Here is a 19,777-nt window from a genome sequence, read left to right on the forward strand (position 1 = left end):
CCAGTCTGTGTCTGGCTGCTGACTCCAGCAGGACTGATGCTGGGCTCAGAAGCAGTCTCCTGCTCGCTCTGCAAGGAGCTGTAAGTAAACCTTAAGAGAGAACTGTCAGGTTCAGGTGATCCACTTTGCCCCTTCACCTCCTTTGTAAAATGGGAATGATGGGTGTACCGTCACCATGCATGCATGGAGTGGGCTTATGAGACCTAAAAGTGAGGATGCTCCCTCTCCATTTAAAAGGGGAGCTCTGATTTCAGGCAGGTTAAGTTTTTATTATTATTGAATTCTTATGTTTCAGAACGCTCAGCTCGGAGAGTTTTTTATTAAACTCATCTGTCAGAATAGAAATACTTCCTGGAGAAGGCTGGATTGTAAGGGACGTATTCGATGAATGCGCACATATTATGTCCATAAATGTTTGTTAGAAAAATTATTCTCAACAGATCTGACAGAGATATGAAAAATTAGATCACAAATCTCATTAACGACAGAGACATCGAAAGAGGGATGAAGCCAATTACTGTCGATATTACTTGTCAGAAGAATGTCATGGCTCTCGTCTCGATGCTGGTCACATATCTCTCAGTTGAAATAACTCCACAAATGACTCCTTTTCTCCCATCAGCAATGAATGAAATAAGTTTCTGCTTTTCTTATGCACATCCTGTTACCTCAGTTATCCGAGAGATGCACTAATAATGCTGTGAAAGGTCGGGTGACTGCAGGACCGCAGTCATTGACCCCATGTGCCCTTCTGCTCTCACCTCCTGCTGGCACTTCCCTGCAGTGAGGTAGCAGGCTGCTCTGTCACCATGACAACTTTGCTTTTCATGACAAAAGTAGTCTGTGGGTAGGGATTTGAGCACCCTGTAAATTTGACTATTGAGCATCACTCACTTTGTCACCAGGAAAAGCAAAAATCCTAAACAAGTACTTTTAACTGGGAAGTAAATGGAATGTTCCATATGGGAGCCTGTAGTGGCAATGCTAAGTCATGGCCTGAAGCAGTGATTGAGCAGCTGGTGGGAAGTCAGGGCCAGCCCAGGGGATCTCAGGTGCATGCAATGCAATGCAATGCAACGCAGCTGAGTTGACCAGAAGGGTGGAGCCAGGACCTTCCCTTCCCAGACCTCATTTAAGGGCTGGCAGTAGAGGTGATGGTACCTTGCTTGAGATGTCTGCTTACTGGGAGCCTTCTAAAGGTAAGCAGTTGTTCTGTTTTTGTCTGTTTGTATGCTTCTGTGTCTCTGGCTGCTGTATCTGGGCTTGTTCTCATTCACTGTTGCTTAGGATTGTGCCACTTTCCATTACTGCTGTACTTTCTGTCACATTATACTATTACAGTGTTGCTACACTATTACAGTGTTGCACTTGGTGAGCCAGCCAGATACTTACTTACATGGATTACCTTAAAAAAAATCGTGCACTGGATGGTCAGTGGAACCCCATAGCAAAAGTTTCAAAATTTCCCCAAAAAAGCAGAGGTGAGAATTTTTGAGAAAAACAAACAAACAAAAACATGGAAGCTGGAAAGCTTCCTAGTTTCCAATAAAAGGAAAAAGCCTCCTCAAGTAACCCAGGCCACAATACCAAAGGAAAAGGAATTGGCAATTCTCAGCTACCTGCTTGATAGGGGATGCCAGTATCTAGGGCCTCCAGTCCTGTCTGGGGGCCCCTGTGTTAAACTGATTGTTTTTTGATCTCAAAAGAATATACAGTGAATTATGGCACTGGTTGACACAGGTGAAGAAATCTCAATTATTTATTGTGAAGGAGGCAGGCAGTGGACCTTCAGGTTCCTGCCACAAGGGTATGTGCTTGCTTATATATTGTCATAACTTAGTGGCATGTGACCTAGCAGATTAGAATAATCTTAATAACATCAAACACTACCACTATATTGATGATCTCATACTGACATCAGACTCACTGAAGGCACGAGGAAAGGCAGCAGATTCATCGACTACATATCTACAAAAGAAAGGGTGGGCTATAAACACACAAAGGTGCAAGGACCAGGCTTGTAGGCCATTCCTGTAGATGCCTCGTATAAGGATGGGTCCAGCAAGGGTAATTCAAACAAGTGGAGAGGAATGGTATACCATCCCTCCCCTGAAACCTTCCCTGAAACAATCTGGTTTGAAGAAGATGGTCAGAATAGCCAATGTACAGAACTAGAAGCTGTGTGGATTGTTACAACCAAGGAACCTGGTGACAGTATACTGAATATCTGCACAGATTGCTGGACTGTGTACCAGGGGCTTACTAGTATAGGGGGCCACCCAGAAATGGACTGTCTGTGCCTGATCAATCTCAGGCAGAGATGCATGGTTAGGTATGGAATGTGGTTAAACACAGGACCATACACATCTACCACATTTCTGGCCACCAACCTCTACAGTCATTGGGAAATGAAGTCAATATGTTGGCTGGAGTTTGAATTGAGGATTCACCCACTGGAACTCACAAGAACATTGCCCACTGGTTACATCAGAAACTGCTGCATGCCAGACAGAAGCCAATGTGGACAGCTGATAAAGCATGGGGGCTGCCCATACAACAGGCTGATATAGTCCATGCATGCCAAGACTGTGATGCTTGCCCCAAGATGAGATCGTTGCCCAGAACAACAACCCATCTTGCTAGAGGACACAATCCTCTCCAGTGATGGCAGGTCACTGGGCTCCCCCCTTGGTTTGAGGGGGAAGATGTGTCCTGGCTTACATCAACACAGCAAGTGGGCTAATGCAGGACTATCCAGTGCTAAGAGCAAACCAGGTATTTACCATCAAGGTGCTCACAAAAATGAGGGCTGCCTATGGGACACCTCAAGTCATCATTGAGAGTGACCAAGGAACTTATTTCACTGGTGCCATGGTAAAATGCTGGGCAGAAGAAAACAGTGTTGGGTGATGATACCATCTGCCATATAATCTGGTGGGGGCAGGCCTTATTGAATGCTAAAACAGTATTCTTAAGATTGCCCTGAGGATAAATTCTCAGTCCCTGCAGGGGTGGACAGAGACTCTATGAAAACCTGGATGCTCCTCAAGACGGATATCTTAAAGGTGCAAAAAACAGGCTGTCCCTGAGTGCCGTAAGGTGAGCCACAAGGTAGACAATCGTCTGGATGAGCCGGGAACTACTGTTGAGACTCAGGGAGAAAAAGAGAGTCTGTGTCCTCTGGAAGAAGGGACAGGCTAGTTGGGGAGATTACAAGGAAGTAGCGAAGGTATGCAGGGAAGATGTTAGGAAGGCAAAAACCCAACTTGAACTCAGATTGGCCACTGCAGTAAAAGACAATAAAAAATCCTTTTATAAATATATCAATGGCAAAAGAAAAACCAAGGACAATTCTCATCCTTTACTTGATGCAGCAGAGAATGTGGCCACTGAGGACAAGGAGAAGGCTGAGGTCCTCAATGCCTTCTTTACATCTGCCTTTAATAGCCAGACCAGTTATCCTCTGGGCATTTTATGTCCTGATCTGGAAGTCTGGGATGCTACTCAGAAAGCACCCCCAGCGATTCAGGTGGAGACAGTCAGAGAGCTCCTCCTCCATCTAGACTGTCACAAGTCCATGGGACTGGATGGCTGCACCCTTGGGTGCTGAGGGAGCTGACAGGGGTGATTGCTGAGCTGCTCTCGACCATCTGTCAGTGCTCCTGGTTAACTGGAGAGGTCCCAGAGGATTGGAGGCTTGCTGATGTGACTCCCATCTTCAAGAAGGGCCGTAAGGAGGATCTGGGGAACTATAGGCCTATCAGCCTGACCTTGGTACTAGGAAAGTAATGGAGCAAATCATCTTGGGTGAGATTGCACGGCATATGCGTGGTGTCCAGGGGATCAGGCCCAGCCAGCATGGGTTCATGAAAGGCAGGTCGTGCTTGACCAACCTCATCTCCTTCTACGACTGGGTGACCAGACTGGTAGATGAGGGAAAGGCTGTTGATGCAGTCTACCTAGATTTCAGCAAAGCCTTTGACGTGGTTTCTCACAAGCTCCTTCTGGGGAAACTGGCTGCCTGTGGCCTCGACAGGTACACACTGCTTTGGGTAAGAAACTGGCTGGAGGGCCGTGCTCAACGGGTGGTGGTTAATGGAGCGAAGTCCAGCTGGTGACCTGTTTCAAGTGGTGTCCCCCAGGGGTTGGTACTGGGGCCCATCTTGTTTAATATCTTTATTGATGACCTAGACAAGGGGATTGAGTGTACCCTCAGTAAGTTTGCAGATGACACCAAGCTGGGAGGTGGTGTGGATCTGCCTGAGGATAGGGAGGCCCTTCAGAGGGACTTAGAGAAGCTGGATCGCTGGGCTGAGGTGAATGGGATGAGGTTCAACAAGGCCAAGTGTCAGGTCCTGCACTTTGGCACAACAACCCCATGCAGCACTATAGGCTTGGGGACGAGTGGCTGGATGACTGTGAAGAGGAAAGGGACCTGGGGGTGTTGGTTGATGCTCGGCTGAACATGAGCCGACAGTGTGCCCAGGTGGCCAAAAGGGCCAGCGCCATCCTGGCCTGCATTAGAAATAGTGTGGCCAGCAGGAGCAGGGAGGTGATCATCCCCTGTACTCAGCTCTGGTGAGGCTGCACCTTGAGTGCTGTGTTCAGTTTTGGGTCCCTCACTACAGAAAAGACATTGAGGCCCTGGAATGAGTCCAGAGAAGGGCAACGAAACTGGTGAGGGGTCTGGAGCACAAATCTTATGAGGAGCAGCTGAGGGAGCTGGGATTGTTCAGTCTGGAGAAGAGGAGGCTCAGGGGAGACCCCACTGCACTCTACAGCTTCCTGAAGGGAGGTTGTGGTGAGGAGGGGTTTGGCCTCTTCTCACAGGCAACAAACAGGACCTGGGGAAATGGCCACAAGTTGTACCAGAGGAGGTTTAGGTTAGACATAAGGAAGAACTTTTTCTCTCAGAGAGTGGTCAGGCACTGGAATGGCTGCACAGGGAGTGGCGGAGTTGCCATCTCTGGCAGTGTTCAGGAGGCATCTGGACGAGGAGCTGCGAGATGTGGTTTAGTGCTTGTGGTAGCAGTGGCAGCGTGAAGACGGTTGGACTAGATGATCTTATAGGTCGTTTCCAACCTTGTGATTCTATGATTCTGTGACGTGCAGGACCTGAATGAAAGGCCTAGACATGACAGATTGTGTGCCCTGAAGATACTACAAGCAACATGGACCTCTCTGCTAAGGATCCAAATTATGGGCACCAGTAGTCAGGTAAGACTCCAAACTGCCAAATAATATTCTGCTCCCTGGCTCTGAAAACCTAGAACCCTGTACCCATAAAATAGAATGGCCTTGGAAGGTGTAAGTAGGACCAAAGTGGTGTGACCTACTTGCACCTAGGGGAGATTATTGGAGGTTAGTAATAGGTATATGGCCTGCAGACAACACTCCAGTTTTCATCACTAAAGGGATCTTAATAATGTCCCTATGGAAAAGCAGGACTCCCATCCCTCCTCCCTGGGTACCCAATGCAGATATCAAGCCAAACGTTATGGTACAGACAGCCAGGACATGCTGCAATGCATAGTGTTACAGGATAAAATGAGAAAGCAAATCAAAGAGAAAGCTGGTGGAAATGTTTAAATGATCAGACTTTAAGCTGTGTCTATGTATAAGTATTTACATATGAGACTAGGTACATCAAGCCACTTATACACACAAGCAACATCTACAGTATTACAGAAATACAACCACAGAACCACATGGGTTGGAAGGGACTTGAAAAGATCATCAAGTCCAACCCCCTGCTAGAGTAGGTACCCCATAATAGGTCACACAGGTAGGTGTCCAGCCAGGTCTTGAATATCTCCATATAAAGATATTCCACCACCTCTCTGGGCAACGTGTTCCAGCACTCTGTCGCCTTCACCATAACGGTACAGAGGTAGCTGTGTAGGATTACTCTGTAAGTTATGAGCACATCCTTCTATCAGGTGAATTCAAGACCACTTCCAAGGGATCAGAACAAACACAGCATGGGGCAGTTCAGGCTTTGTGTTTGTTTTAGCAGTCCTTGGTTGCAAGGCACTGAAGAAACATCTCCCCTTTACACACATCCCACGTTTACAAAGCCAGACTCAGACTCACATCCACCTACGAAGCTTTGGTGGCTCTGACCACTGAGAGTTTTTACATGTCAGTAACTGCCCCAGGTTTATCTGCTGAACAGGGCACAGCAGAAGATATTCACAAGGGTGCCAGGGCACATTCTTCTGGTTTAAGTGGAGAAACATTGGCAGTGGATGTTGATGGAGCAAGATCCTGAAGACTGTGGAGACTTCTGGAACGGAGGTTGTGAGCATCGCTGTCATGGCTGTGCAGCTGGCTGCTCCGAGGGGTCAGTATAAATAAAATAAAAGAGGCAGGGAGAACATTGGCTACATGTGTTCTTTAACTAGCAACGCATCATTGTGCATCAACATCCACTTTTAAATGGGATATCTACCTTGTACAATGAAGTAAATGTATCTTATGTTGGTATTCTGACTCTTAATTCTTGGGATCCAGAGGCCTGTGGCTGCTAAACCCTTGTTTGTTTATCACCTCACTGTTACTGTCTGGATTTTAGCTGTGATCAGAGTGAAGTTACCCTCAGTGTTATATTCCCAGAATCCCAGGAGCTCGCTCTCTCCAAACAGATCTTTATTTTCTGAAGTGTATTTATTATCCAGTTTAACTTCTCTGAGCAGATCATACTGAAAATGGGAACTGCACGAGGCTGTTTCTACTGCTTGCTGCTCTGAGACTCAGCATGCACTGAAATGGTTAAATTCAGCACTTCATTTTCGCAAATGCTCTCTTGAATTATTTTGGCTTTTGTGAAATTTTCTTCCCCCTAGCTCGATTTGCTGGAATATCTAAAAACACTTACACAAGCATAAAAGAAATCCAACACATCGATGGATATTAACCTGTTGGATGTTACCTAATGAGCCCATATGTTGTACTGTCATTCACTCACTGTGACAGAAGGGTGACATGGAAATGCTGATGTCTATCTCTGTTGTTTAATGCAGACACAGCGCAACTCATTATTTTATGCAGCAAACTGAAGTCTCTAATGCCTACAAAACTGAAAGGATGCTATAGAAACTGCTTTTCAGAAACAGAACAAAATCTACCTTTCCTGTGTGCATATGAAAATATGGATGACTCCACGAGGAGCTCAAATTGTCACTCAGCCTCATACAGAATTCTCCGTGGCTGCTAACAGAAATCCCACCACGTCTGTGTGAGCTGAAAGAACCACACATTTCTCCAACTATGACCCCAAAATAGGTATTAATGCAGCTGTTACATTCCAAATACTTCTCTACCAGTTTTCAGATTGTTCTCCCCATTCATTTACAGCAGTCTGAATGGAAATAGAGAGGAAAACAAGTGCTAACCTCATAGAGTAGTTGTGGATGGGTGGGTAGCAGCCCAAGGGCAGCATTTGCTTTAGGTCCTCCTCGTGGAATTAGGGTCATTATTGTGATTTACTAAGGAACATATGTGCAAGTATACACCAAAACAGCAGAAAATAGAATTTTAGAAGCTTATTCAGCAGTGGATTTCAGTATACAGATGTTGGATATAATATACTCACACTAAATTGGATTCTGGGTGAATAAAGGAGCTGATCTTAAATTCAGCTTGGAGCCCTGCTCAGCACTCAGTTTGAAATACACAGCCTTTTTGTTTCGCTTTTGCAACTTATTCAATAAATATTTTGGCATGCCTGTCTGTTACGCTGCCTTAATCTTCTCTTCAACTGAGCAGAAATTAGCATTTGTAATTTATTCACCAAGGGAAACTAAAAAGGCTCTCCACCAGGGTGAAATGTAATGCCCAACAGATAACCAGAGTGCTGAATCAGCACAACGTGCATTTGACAAATTTGCTCATTGCCTGCACCTCATTTAATGGAAGATGTGGCAAAGAGTGGGGGGGCAAGCTTTTATCTGTGTCTCACTGGAGTGATGCAGGGCTGTGGTGGCTCACTGTGCTGTGCCATCATCCCCTCTTCCTGTCCCATAACACAAATCCAACACGATGCAGGTTTAAATAAATTAATTCTAAAAAAACCAACCCAAATACCTATTCATCAGCTTTCAGTGACTAAACAGCAGGTTTACACTTGGGATGACTTGTGTATCTCGTTATTAGAATCACAGAACCATTCAGGCTGGAAAAGCCCTCAGCTACCCCCCTCCACGCCCCCTCCCCACATCCCTCAGTGCCACATCCCTGCAGCTCTGAACACCTCCATGGACAGGGACTGCCCACCCCTGGCTGCTCTCTGGAGAACAAATTGCTCTGATACCAACCTGACCCTCTCTGGTGCAATGTGAGACCACGACCTCTCATCTTATTGCCAGAGCAGAGGCTGACCCCCGCCTCACTACATGCTTCTTTCAGGGAGTAGGAGAGGTCACATCCTGCAGTCAATAAGGAGCAGTTTCAGCCCTGCCCTTCGCCCTCTCCTTATGTTAGAGATGAGTTTTTGGCACTGGGTACTGTTTTGCACCTGTTTCTTCTTTTGAATCTCCATGAATCATTTTGGGCATTGCTATGATGAAAGGCCAAGATGACAGACATAGTATGACAATTAGGGCTGTGCTGAGAAGCAGTCACAATGAGCGTGGTTTATGAGTGGTAATGTCATCGATTTTTGCCTTTGCAATGAGCTAGCCAGCACTCTGCATAGAGAATTTATAATCAGAAGCATCCCTCTGTATTGGCACGTGGAGAAGGCCTGACTTTTATTGCAGCAGTGTTTGATCGATTTAGTGATAGACTGCCTGTGTTGGTGAGCAAAGGGTCTCATTCTGCCATACCTGGAGCAGGAAGCACTCCCACCACAAAAGCAGATAACAGAGTACTTCAATGCACAGTTGCCTGCTTGCTGGAGAAAAGAGGCATGAAGCTGTTCCCCCTCGCGTTCCACCCGCACACGCTCATGTTTGTAGCACAGTCACATAGCAGCCAATGCTTGCTGAAAAACAAAGTAAGAAAAAGGACTCCAAAATGTGCAACTATTACTCTGCATAAGAAAATTAAGGAAAGAAAAACTACCACGGGTTGACAGTGTGCTGGGGGGGGCAGACAAGTACTTACTCTTTCCAGGGTGAATTGCTTCATTTTTTCTTCCTTTTCAGTTCATTATAGCCATAACTTTATTTAAATGTAGCTTTTCTTTCCAGTGTGGCTGTGGTAATTTCTTAGAGAACATATTTTAATGGCCTGGCTGTACGCTCAGGATTTCTGTTTGCTTCTGTAATTGCTTCTTAATTATTTTCCAATTGCTGAAACAACAGTTTCCACAGTTTATTAAAAAGCGTTTTTGAAAGCTTTACCCTAAGGCATTGTCAACATTTTATTACTATCACTAACAGTCAGCACAAATGAATAATCACCAGCACTGGTAGCTCATGTCAAGCAGACAAGAGCTGGCAGAGTCTTATGTAGAAATTAGGATGATGTAGGAATTGGGATGAGCTTACTGTGTTTCCAGGTTGGAGCAGAGCAGCCACTTCAAACTCAAGGTCATCTCTCTTTCAGGTGTAATGTCACTAACAGAGATAACATCACTACATTTGGAAGGAGAAATATTATCAGAAATTTTAAAAGAAGATTACAGCAATTGTTTAAGCTTCTTTTTCCCCCATCCTTATTTATTGTAAGGAAAAACTGACCTGATCCATGTGGTTATAATAACAACCAAGAGTACCAACTCCTACATTAATAAAAACCAGGAACTTACATAGTGCATAAATTTAGTATTTCCTCATCCTGATTATATTCACTGAAAGAACAATCAGGCACTGGAGTGGGCTGCCATGGGAGCAGTGGAGTCCCTGTCTCTGGAAGCTTTCAAGAAACATTTAATGGGGTACTGCAGGCTGTGGTTTAGTGGGGAGTGTTGGTGGTATGTGGACAGTTGGACTGGATGATCTTGGATGTCTTTTCCAGCCTTGATGATTCTTTCAACACAAAGGTTTAAAGACATTAGTAGGGCTAGCATGGCCTTATTCTCACCTCCATGATGTTTCAATCGAGCCCTGTAACTCAGGCTCCCCAGTCAGCACTGTAGCAGCAGCCTGCTCCCCTCACCACGTGCAGGTGCTTTTCCTGCAGATCTTTGCCAAGAATGGAACCAAGATTTGCTGCCAGAGCAGCGAGTTGCTGCCCAACACAGTGCTGCATCCCCCCACCCCCATAACTGCCCCTCTGCCACCTCCACCTACCACTAATTCATGCCATCTCCTTGAAGGACAGAAGTCATCAGTTCTCGCTTCTTCTCAAACCTAAGTATACAAAATACTTCGAAATTAGTAGGAAATTTTAGGACAGAGGATTCAGGGTGGAGATTTGTAGGATAAAGTTTACCCAACCTTCCACTGTTAAAAAAAAAAAAAGTGGAAAATTTCAAGATTTGTCTCTATCACAAGATATTACTTTCAAAAAAAATAAAGAAAATGAGGATCAAAGTTGATAATTCTCATCCGTTTCATTTCAATTTGCTGGTATTTTCAAGCTCCTAATTTCTCCTCTGCTGTTGAATAGGATTGTTTTGCTTTCCAACCCTCTACCCCCAGCAACACTGATCACAACACAGCCCTCCTTCTGCCTGCAGGCTGCTGTGCTGCTACATCTCACTTCAGAGCATCCTTCCCATTTCAGCCAGCACCTACAGCCTCTGCCTCCTGATTCAAGGGCTAGAAAAGGGAAATCCCACCTGAATACCTAGGGCTGGAGCAGCAGGAAGGTAAAGCCCTGGGACTTTATCCCTCTTCTCTCATAACACTGCCATGTTACTTTTTTTTTAAAGTAAGATTTATTAGAAACAGCAGCTGCATATTTATACAGGTGGGAAATAAATGCTTTGCTTATATTCTCTTCCTATACTCTTCTCATAACCTAAATCATATAAATGATTCCTCATTTGCCTTTATCAGCTATGAGAAGAGTATTGGCTGGATATAAAACTCTCATTTTAATACTTTGATTGGGAAATGCTACGAGAGGAATCGATGCCTCAAAGGCATTATGAGCTTTGGTAAAGCAGAAGTTTTTCTATTTGTGCAGCAGCAGAGAGGTGCTCTCTGAGCAGGATGTGATCACAGAATCACCAAGGTTGGAAAAGACCTACAAGCCCATCCAGTCCAACCATCCACCTATCACCAATAGCTCTCACTAAACCATGTCACTCAACACAACACCCAAACGTTCCTTGAACACCTCCAAGGTCAGTGACTCCACTGATAGGTTCAGTATAAGTACAAAAGTATGGAAGTTGGACACATGGAATCAGCACTGTGATAGCAGGGTGACGTGATGATGTTGGCACATAATTTGCTAAAAACATACACAGCAGCTGACCTGCAGATACAAAAAAGACAAACTAGTGGTTCATCACAGCTGTGCCTGGAGGTGATGCTTTGCTGCCCTCCTGTATCCCATGTGCTGACAAAGGAAACCCATTTGAACACATCCTCGTACAACCACACAGTGTTGAGTGTCCCATTGCAATACAGAGACGTGTTGTTGCTTTCTTCTGTGCAATTTGAATCACCACATCACTAGTCAAAGAAACAAATAAGAAAGCATGCCAGGCTGCCCAGCACTGAGCAGGTGCTGAAGTCAGGTCTTGACAGGGATATGGGTTCAGCCCTGGGCTGCCATGAGGAGATGGAGCCCTCCGCCCACCTTGGTAGAGCAGGGACTTTACAAAAGAAAGTTTTAAACTGTTAAAACAGTTTCCAATAAAACTGTTTTCGTAAAAATCTGCTTTATTTTATTGATTTTTGCACATTATGAAGACGTAGACACACATTTCTATCACAGAATCACTGGAGGTGCAAAATTTACTATCTCAATGCTTGTCACACATCTGTGATTTTAACTTGAACACAGCTTGCTCCACGAAGCACATAATCCTCCTATTTATGCAAAGCACTCCTAAACCCTCTGCATTCCTTGTCCAGGTCATTTTGCAGCACTTGGCACCTGCCTGATCTTTTCCTTTGATGAATATATTAGAATGCATGCAAGCTACATGATTATAGTCAATGCAACTGTAGACTGTAGAGTGATAACATTTTATCCGCATCTATGATTTATGTTTATATAGAATCACAGAATGGCCTGGGTTGCAAAGGACCACAATGCTCATCCAGTTCCAACCCCCTGCTGTGTGCAGGTCACCAACCAGCAGCCCAGGCTGCCCAGAGCCACATCCAGCCTGGCCTTGAATGCCTGCAGGGATGGGGCATCCACAGCCTCCTTGGGCAACCTGTTCCAGTGCATATATGTAATATACACATTAATTACATATATTGTCTGAATCTGAAATTACATATACGCACATTTTCTAGTTTCTGTACAAAGTGCATAGAATTCCAAGTTCAGAGTCTCAGTCTAAGACACTTCTTGCCCTGAAACTCCCTTTGCTCAGCCATACTTCCCCACCAGCCAGGCATGCCTTGACAGCATTATTTATGGGAATAGTCCCACCAAACTGCCTCATGGAACTGCAATTCATTATTAAGAGAAGCATGTGTATAATTAAAGCATTCTTTTCTGAGGTCAATTTGTAGTACAAAGATTACTTGCAGGGGTTGGGATTCTCAGAGCAACCCAAAATTTCTGAAATTAGAAAACCAAACAAGAACTGAGCGGTGATGTATGTGCTGCCCAAACCATAACAGCCCCAGCACAATTCCAGGCACCTCCATCCCGAGCCCAGCCAGGGACAAGCAGGCCTTTGACATTATATCACACTCTAAAACCCCAGAGGAAGATCTGGGCTGTGAATTGTCAATGGAGATGTGCCCACCATCGTACTGATATTTTCACGGAGACATTGTCTGAGCTTATACCATAACCTTTCACATGCTGAAAGGTTTTCTACTGAGAAAACAGAATACCTATGGCTGCTCTGAACACTACTAACAGCTTACAGGTATACCTGCAAGAAGGAGATGTGTTTTTGGCTTCAGCTGATCATGTAAAAGCTGTTGGAAACAGGTGAATGATACCACCTAGATAAACCCAAGGTATTTACTGGAACTAAGCAGAAGCATTATTATGTAGTATTGATCCCCCTGCAATGAACCACGCTTTACAAGGTCACTCTAAAACATGAGCAATGATTCCAATGTTAAGACATCCTTCTCTTTGTAATGGGATAATCACAGCCAATCCTTCCACTGCCCTGCAGTGCAACTTCCTGTGCAGCTGAGATCTTGGCTTGTTTGTGCACCAACAGACCTGCGAACAGCTGATATACCATATCAGAACTGAAGGCATCCTCAGTGCATCCTGATCTGCACTGAAGCAACAAATGCCTTCCTTACCCAAACAGCTCACTGTGGAAGGGCAGGCAGTGCACATCACAACTCATCTTGACACCAGCGTGAGTTAAAGTGCAGTGCTCCATGAGGTAACCTATCTGCTGAGCCTGTGGGACCGCAGCAAGACAACAGAGAATTCTGAATAATAATTGAAAACTCTGTGCTGAAATCAATGCTATTAAACTGTATCGATGTGGATATTTCTTTTATCTATAAGGCACAATTAAAAAATTGACCTTTACACAGATCTCAAGTGTCAGTCTCATTGTGAAGTTCACAGCCATCAATGCCTGAACTGAAAATTGCAAACATGCAAGACAAGTACCCCCTGCTAAAGCGCTCAGGAGCTCATTTGCAAAGCATGTTTTCTATTAGACAAAACAACACACAGTCTCCAGAAGGCTCTCAATGAATTGCCAGCTCAGGGTGGACTCACAGAGTATGGTGATGCCAGCTTCCTGCCAGCTGTCCCTCCAGAACACATCAGCCCTCACCGCTGACTCTGCCACCTCCCTTTTCTCCCCATATCACAAACTTCAGCCACAGCCTCTGTGCTCTGCAGTAGCAGAGCTGAGCAGATGGATACGTGGGGCAGGAAGCAGCGTAGCAAAGCAACAAACTTGTGCTGGTATCTACTCTGGCTCCCAGTATGGATGTCTCAGTGCGACCTGGTGCCCAGAGTGGCAGAGAACGGCTCTTTGTTTGACTTATCCACCCGTTATGTGTGTATAAATGACCCTGAGAGTACTTTGAAATGAAATTTCACAGCACGCTTTTGGTACCAAATAAGACACAGAGCTTACATTAGTCTCAAAGCAACATTCGCCCATGAAAACGAAGCAGTAAAAGTGATACTGTCTGCTTTTAAGGAGCTTCCCTATTCCATCCCAAAATACTGGTGACTCAAAATGACAGCGGGCTTCAGCATGCCCCATCCATCACTGTGTGGGCCTGTGTGTTCTCCAGGAAAACCATGCTTGAAGAACATAAATAGAAACCACTGTTGTAGAGATGTGCCAACCCTCAGATCATTCCCAAGCTCAACACATCATTTAAGTCCCTGTACCTCATTCAGCTACCAGTTCTGTTTATCCACAACTGATAATCACAGAAACACAGGGGTTGGAAGGGACCTCCGAAGGTTACTAAGGCCAGTCCCCAAATTATAACTCATCTTTCAGATACGATGGAAGCTGCTTCACAAGAAGTAATTGAGATACTGAAGCATTACCTGGTTACTTAAAGTACAGTTAGGTTGTGGCCTTTCTTGTTGCCTCAGCCACAGCAGCGTGGCAGTCCTGGTGTTAAAACCACCGTAGAGAAGGAGTGAGCACAGCCATGAGGGGTTCTTCCAACACGAGACAGGGCAGAAGAAGCATCTGCAGCTGGAATAGGGAGATAGAGGAAAATGGTGAAAAATAAGGGAATAATTCCCCAAAATGCCAGCACTGACCTGAGCGTGCTGATGGGAGCACTGCAGTGCATGCTGTTAACATGAAAGAAATGCCTCCTCCTAATTAGTAGATCCAAAGGCTGAGGACCTCCCCAGCCCATCAAACTGCTGGAAGCATTGGTGTTAATTAAATAACAAGGAATAGAGGGAAGCAGTTGCTTGTCAGAAGCTCAGCACCAGGAGGGCAGATGCAGTGCCATGGATTCAGTTCCCTCACCCACTGCAGGGCTGACTCCAAGCTGGGATTAGTTCTCATGTTCTGAACTGCAGATAATGAATTGACTTCAGGCTCAGGTGCAAAACACAGCCCACAGAAACACAATTTCTGCTCAGATTCAGACATAATGGAGACCAGAAACCAGTTACATAAATGAATACCTGTTACTTTAAAAGAGCATCATTTGATTTGCCTAAAGGTGACAGAAAAGGGGGGTGATGGGGTATGGCAACATGCCACAAGATGCATGATAGATTATGGCCCTACACTGTGTTTATTTGAACAAATGTTGTGACAACCCCCAGAAATATGATTAGATCTGTATTTTTTGCTTGTTGTACAACACGGTATCATTTCATGTCATCTTGGAGGACACAGACAATCATTTATCAGAATTAAGTGCACACACTAATAAAATCATTTTCTATTACTCCACATTATGAAAACATTTGTTTTAATTTTATCAGCTGACTACGGTAGTATCTCCACAAAGCAGAAGGGCTGGTGCATTCTGCTCTGAGCTCTCCCATCTTTGTGTGCTTAGTTGTATATTCAATATATATATATTCCTACTTTGTGGATGCTGGCACACTGTGCTGAGGTAATACCAGCTAATCAATCCTTGCAGCAATTCTATAAGAGGACATAGCCTACAAAACCACTACTTTGAATGGTTTTTCACCTTTCTACGAGAGGGACTTAAGCCAGAAATTATCTGTGCAGCCCCACATGTAGATCCACAACCCTACATATGGCTAAAGGCAATTCAATTAAAGAGAAATCTCCGAACTGTTCAGTGCTTTACATCAAATGTTAACCAGAACATCAAGGAGCAAAACTGCAAAGGTTTGCGGAAGTGAAAGGTCAGCTGCATTTTAAGAATAATTACATTGCTAAAGAAAAAATGTCTCAAAGAAAAAAGTGAAAGCATTTTAAAAACATTCCCCTTCTCTCTAGTTCACCCACTTTTTTGATAATGGATACATCCAGAGTTTTCTTCTGATGCCTTCTTTGGAGAAGCACCACAAGCGCCCAGCATCAAGGACACAGCAAATCACATCACCAGCTGATGAGCCACAGCCATCGCATCTGCTGCTATCACTGTGCCCTCCCCACTCTTCAACCTTCCTGCAGGAGACCATAAACACATCCAACCACATCTCAGCCTTCCCAGGCAGTTCTGGGTGACTCCACCAGCCCTTAGGAAGGCTGGTAGGGTTGTTCCATGCAACAAGAGGGCGAGGAAGGACTGCACCCAATGGCTGCAGCAAGATCTCACAGTGGATATGTGATAGCCAGCATTATTTCCAGCCTGCATTATGGGCTGGCTAATTAAAAGGCATAATTAAGGACAGCCACCTCCATTGTTAATTACAACCAGCAATTAAGCCTGGGTACCGAATACAGTGCACCTCAAATAATACTGAGCCAGGAATGGGCCTCACCTGGGTAACGATTCCTGCACTGCCTCATCAGATACCAGTGTGTTCTTCCTGAGACTTTTGGAAGTCTCCTTCCTCCTCCAGGACATCTCCATCTTCACATCCATCTTCCCAGGCTGGATGTGGCTCTGGGCAGCCTGGTCTGCTGGTTGGCGACCCTGCACATAGCAGAGAGGTGGAAACTAAGTGATCATTGTGGCCCTTTTCAACCCAGTCCATTCTATGATTCCATGATTTGTCTTGTGCAGGAAAAGTGCTGAGAGCATCCCATACCTGGACTCAGTGCCTGCAGTCCCAGGGCCACCTGCTCACATCCCATACTTTGGGGACCCCAGGCAGGGGGATCCAACCACCCTCAGCCCAGCCCACAGGGATGAGGGAAATCAGGCAGCTGCAAAGAAACCTTCATGCAGATGGTGACAAGACAGAAGATCACAGAGCTGTGGGATGAAATCATCAATAACAGCAGAAGTGTTTGAATTTACATGTGTTCTCCTCTGTGCATGCAGAGAACAGAAGCGTTCTTATTGCTCAGAAGAGAGGAAACAAAGCAATTCTAGTACTTCCACTATTAATTTTAATTGTTGCCCATATTATTTTGCGAAATACAGAGATCTTATCTGAGCTTATGTGAACTGGCTTGTGAATTTGCATGTAGAGTGTAGTTTATGAAAAGTTAAAGTTACATCGCTATAATTTTCTGATTAAAAACCTAGAAGTTAATCACTATCAGCATCTGACCAACATTCCCAGATGACTTTTTATCTTTAAGTAGTTTTGGATCAGATTTTCTCAAGTCATTTCACCACCCATGAGGTTCCATTGAGAAAGTCAGAGCAGCGGCACATTGCAAGGGAGCTCCAAGTCAGGAGAAGAGCTCCAGCATACATTCCAGCTCCTAAGGCAGAGCCCAGCACATCTTCTTGTAACAATCCTCCCACCTACACCTACAGGCCAGACTCCATCAGCCTCTGGAAGTAAAATATTGAATTAACAAGCAATGTTTGCAGTAGTTTCTCTAGTCTAATATTTCCATTAAAAATTACAAGCCCATACTTACTTGCACACATCAAATTAAGGCAAAAGAGGTGAAATGCCTGCATGGCACATAGCAGAGGCTGCGTGCTCAGTCTCCCTTCTAGGAACCACTGCTCACCATCCATCCAGCACAGGCACTGTGTCTGCACAGCTGGTGATGCAAGGGCAGCAAACTGCTTTACAGCACTTGCAGAAGACTTGTGGTCACCTAGGATACAAAAATAAAAAAAAAAAAATAAAAAAAAAAAGCCCTTATACTATTGCTCTGGAATTTATCCTACTTCTGGCACTGTATGTTGGCATCTACTAATGTCTCTAGACAGCACAAGGAAATAGTCTGATTTTTTTCCAGGACTCTTAATGTACACAAATATTTGTACCTGTTTGCTACAACTGAGTCCAAACAGTTCCAGTTTTCAGGTCATTACTCCTTGCTAAATAAATCCAGTGGAACACATCACATCATAACAGCCTACCTGCTTGTTTGCCAGCTGCTACCCATGCTAAGGGGATGTGAGGGATCTCCTGTCTCGGTGCCATTAAGTGAGGGCTTCTCTCCTTAACATCCATAGTGGTTTGGCATACATCAGCCAGGCTCAGAAGCAAAGTCTTTAAGGTTTAAATAATTTATTTCAGTGAGGCTATTTCTAATTAAATACTTCAGTGAGATTTAGGTTTAGCTCCTCAAAAAACGTTTGCTATAAGGTAATGCAGCAGAACAAGTGGAAATTGAGAAAAGGAACATTAAAACCGAAACATAACATGATTTGTGTAAGGATGCTGTACAAAGGGCCCTGCAGTACAAAGAGCAGGAGGCCCCCATGCTTGCTGGCTCTGGCAGCACGCTCTCAGAACTCCTAGGATCCATCTGGACTCTTGGTTTGTCCTTTGGGTTATGATCCAGGAACCACTGCAAATGAAAGTCACGATCTGGTCTGCTCTTCAGATCCTTATCAGAGTGTCTTGTCCCACGTCAGCATCCCTGGGCTGGAAGGACAGCAGGAAGCAACACTGCAGGAGGTTCTACTGCAGATGGTTGTAGGGAAAGGTGATGTCAGAGAACCAGTGCTAAATTTACCTCCCAAAAAAGGGCAACAGCCACAGTCCAGTCAAAAAAAGAGAGAAAGATTTGCTTACCCATCCCAATGACCAGGGCTCACCAAACACTCCAAAAGGAGAGATCTCCAGGTAGACATCGTTTCTTTGTGGCTGCCAGCCCTTAAATGAGGTTAGGGAGGGATGGAGACAGGGTCCACCCCTTCCAGTCACAAGGTTGAATTGCTTCCACCTGTGCTCCCAGGGCAGCTGCATCCCTTCACCTGGTGCTCAATCACTGCTTCAGGCCGTGACTAAGTAATTCCTACACAATTGTCTTTAATCTCAGAGATATGGCCAGTGGTTGTTCTGCTCTGTTCCTTGGTCTGCTGCACAGATGCTGGGAGCAGAAGGCTGCAAATGCCACGTCTCCCAAGAATTAAAAAAAAATCTACTACTAGAAATCCTTAATTTCCCTATAGAAAATAAAGGATGTAAATGGGATTTTATTTGAAGGAATCTTAATAAGTTTATTATGAATTATTATTTTATATGCATGTTCTGATACTGTGTTACGATCCCCAAACTACTCTCACAGTCATATTCATCAGAATAGATCCCATTGTTCATGCAGAAGCCCACTGAGACCCCAGAAGGCCAGCTGCATAAGTCTGAGCACATGCAGCCTGTATGCTTGCTTTTAAATAGAGGATTTCCATTTTGTGGCAGAGCTTTGATTATTTTTCTAGTTTTGTATATGTTTTAGTTTGAATTCTAGCTTAATGAAAACAAGCATTTTTCAGTGTAAAAAATACAAAAAAAAAAAATTAAAAAGAGGAGAGAAGGGTAAAAAGTTGAAACAATGTGAATTTCAAATGCATATAAGGAAAAATCACTCTGGGTAATGACAGCAGTTAATTTCTGGAGGTGGTCACCCATAAAGAATGGGCAAACTCAGCATTTCAGGGGATTATCATAGAGTGGTTGGACAGGGTCCCAAAAAGCCTGATCCCAAAAAGTCAACCCTGTGCTGAGCAGAGGATTACAACGGATGATCTCAGTGCCAGAGGCTGCCCCAGGCAGACCAGGCTGCCAAAATGGGCTGGGATGGTTGAAGGGAACCAGAGGATTTCATGCGTTGTCGTAGGGGAACCCAGCCAAACTGGAAGAGCTGCCCCAAAACATTTGGTTTTGTCGCGCTGTCAGGACAAAATAAAAAGCTGCTGCTTCAGAAAACTTGGTTTTGCTC

The 19,777-nt window shown here is 44.6% G+C and overlaps 1 long non-coding RNA gene across 1 annotated transcript; it reads right to left on the reverse strand.

The window, feature by feature from the left end:
* Positions 1-16,747: 16,747 nt before the first annotated feature.
* Positions 16,748-18,685, reverse strand: LOC116231466 (uncharacterized). Its single transcript, XR_004167464.2, has 3 exons — positions 18,631-18,685; positions 17,516-17,701; positions 16,748-17,426 (listed from the first exon to the last, which is right to left on the reverse strand). It is a non-coding gene; the product is annotated as an uncharacterized LOC116231466 (long non-coding RNA).
* Between the last annotated feature and the right edge of the window lie 1,092 nt (positions 18,686-19,777).

The sequence above is a fragment of the Phasianus colchicus genome, chromosome 8 (assembly GCF_987193195.1).
Source record: "Phasianus colchicus chromosome 8, bPhaCol1.hap1.1, whole genome shotgun sequence".
NCBI classification, from domain to species: Eukaryota; Metazoa; Chordata; class Aves; order Galliformes; family Phasianidae; genus Phasianus; species Phasianus colchicus.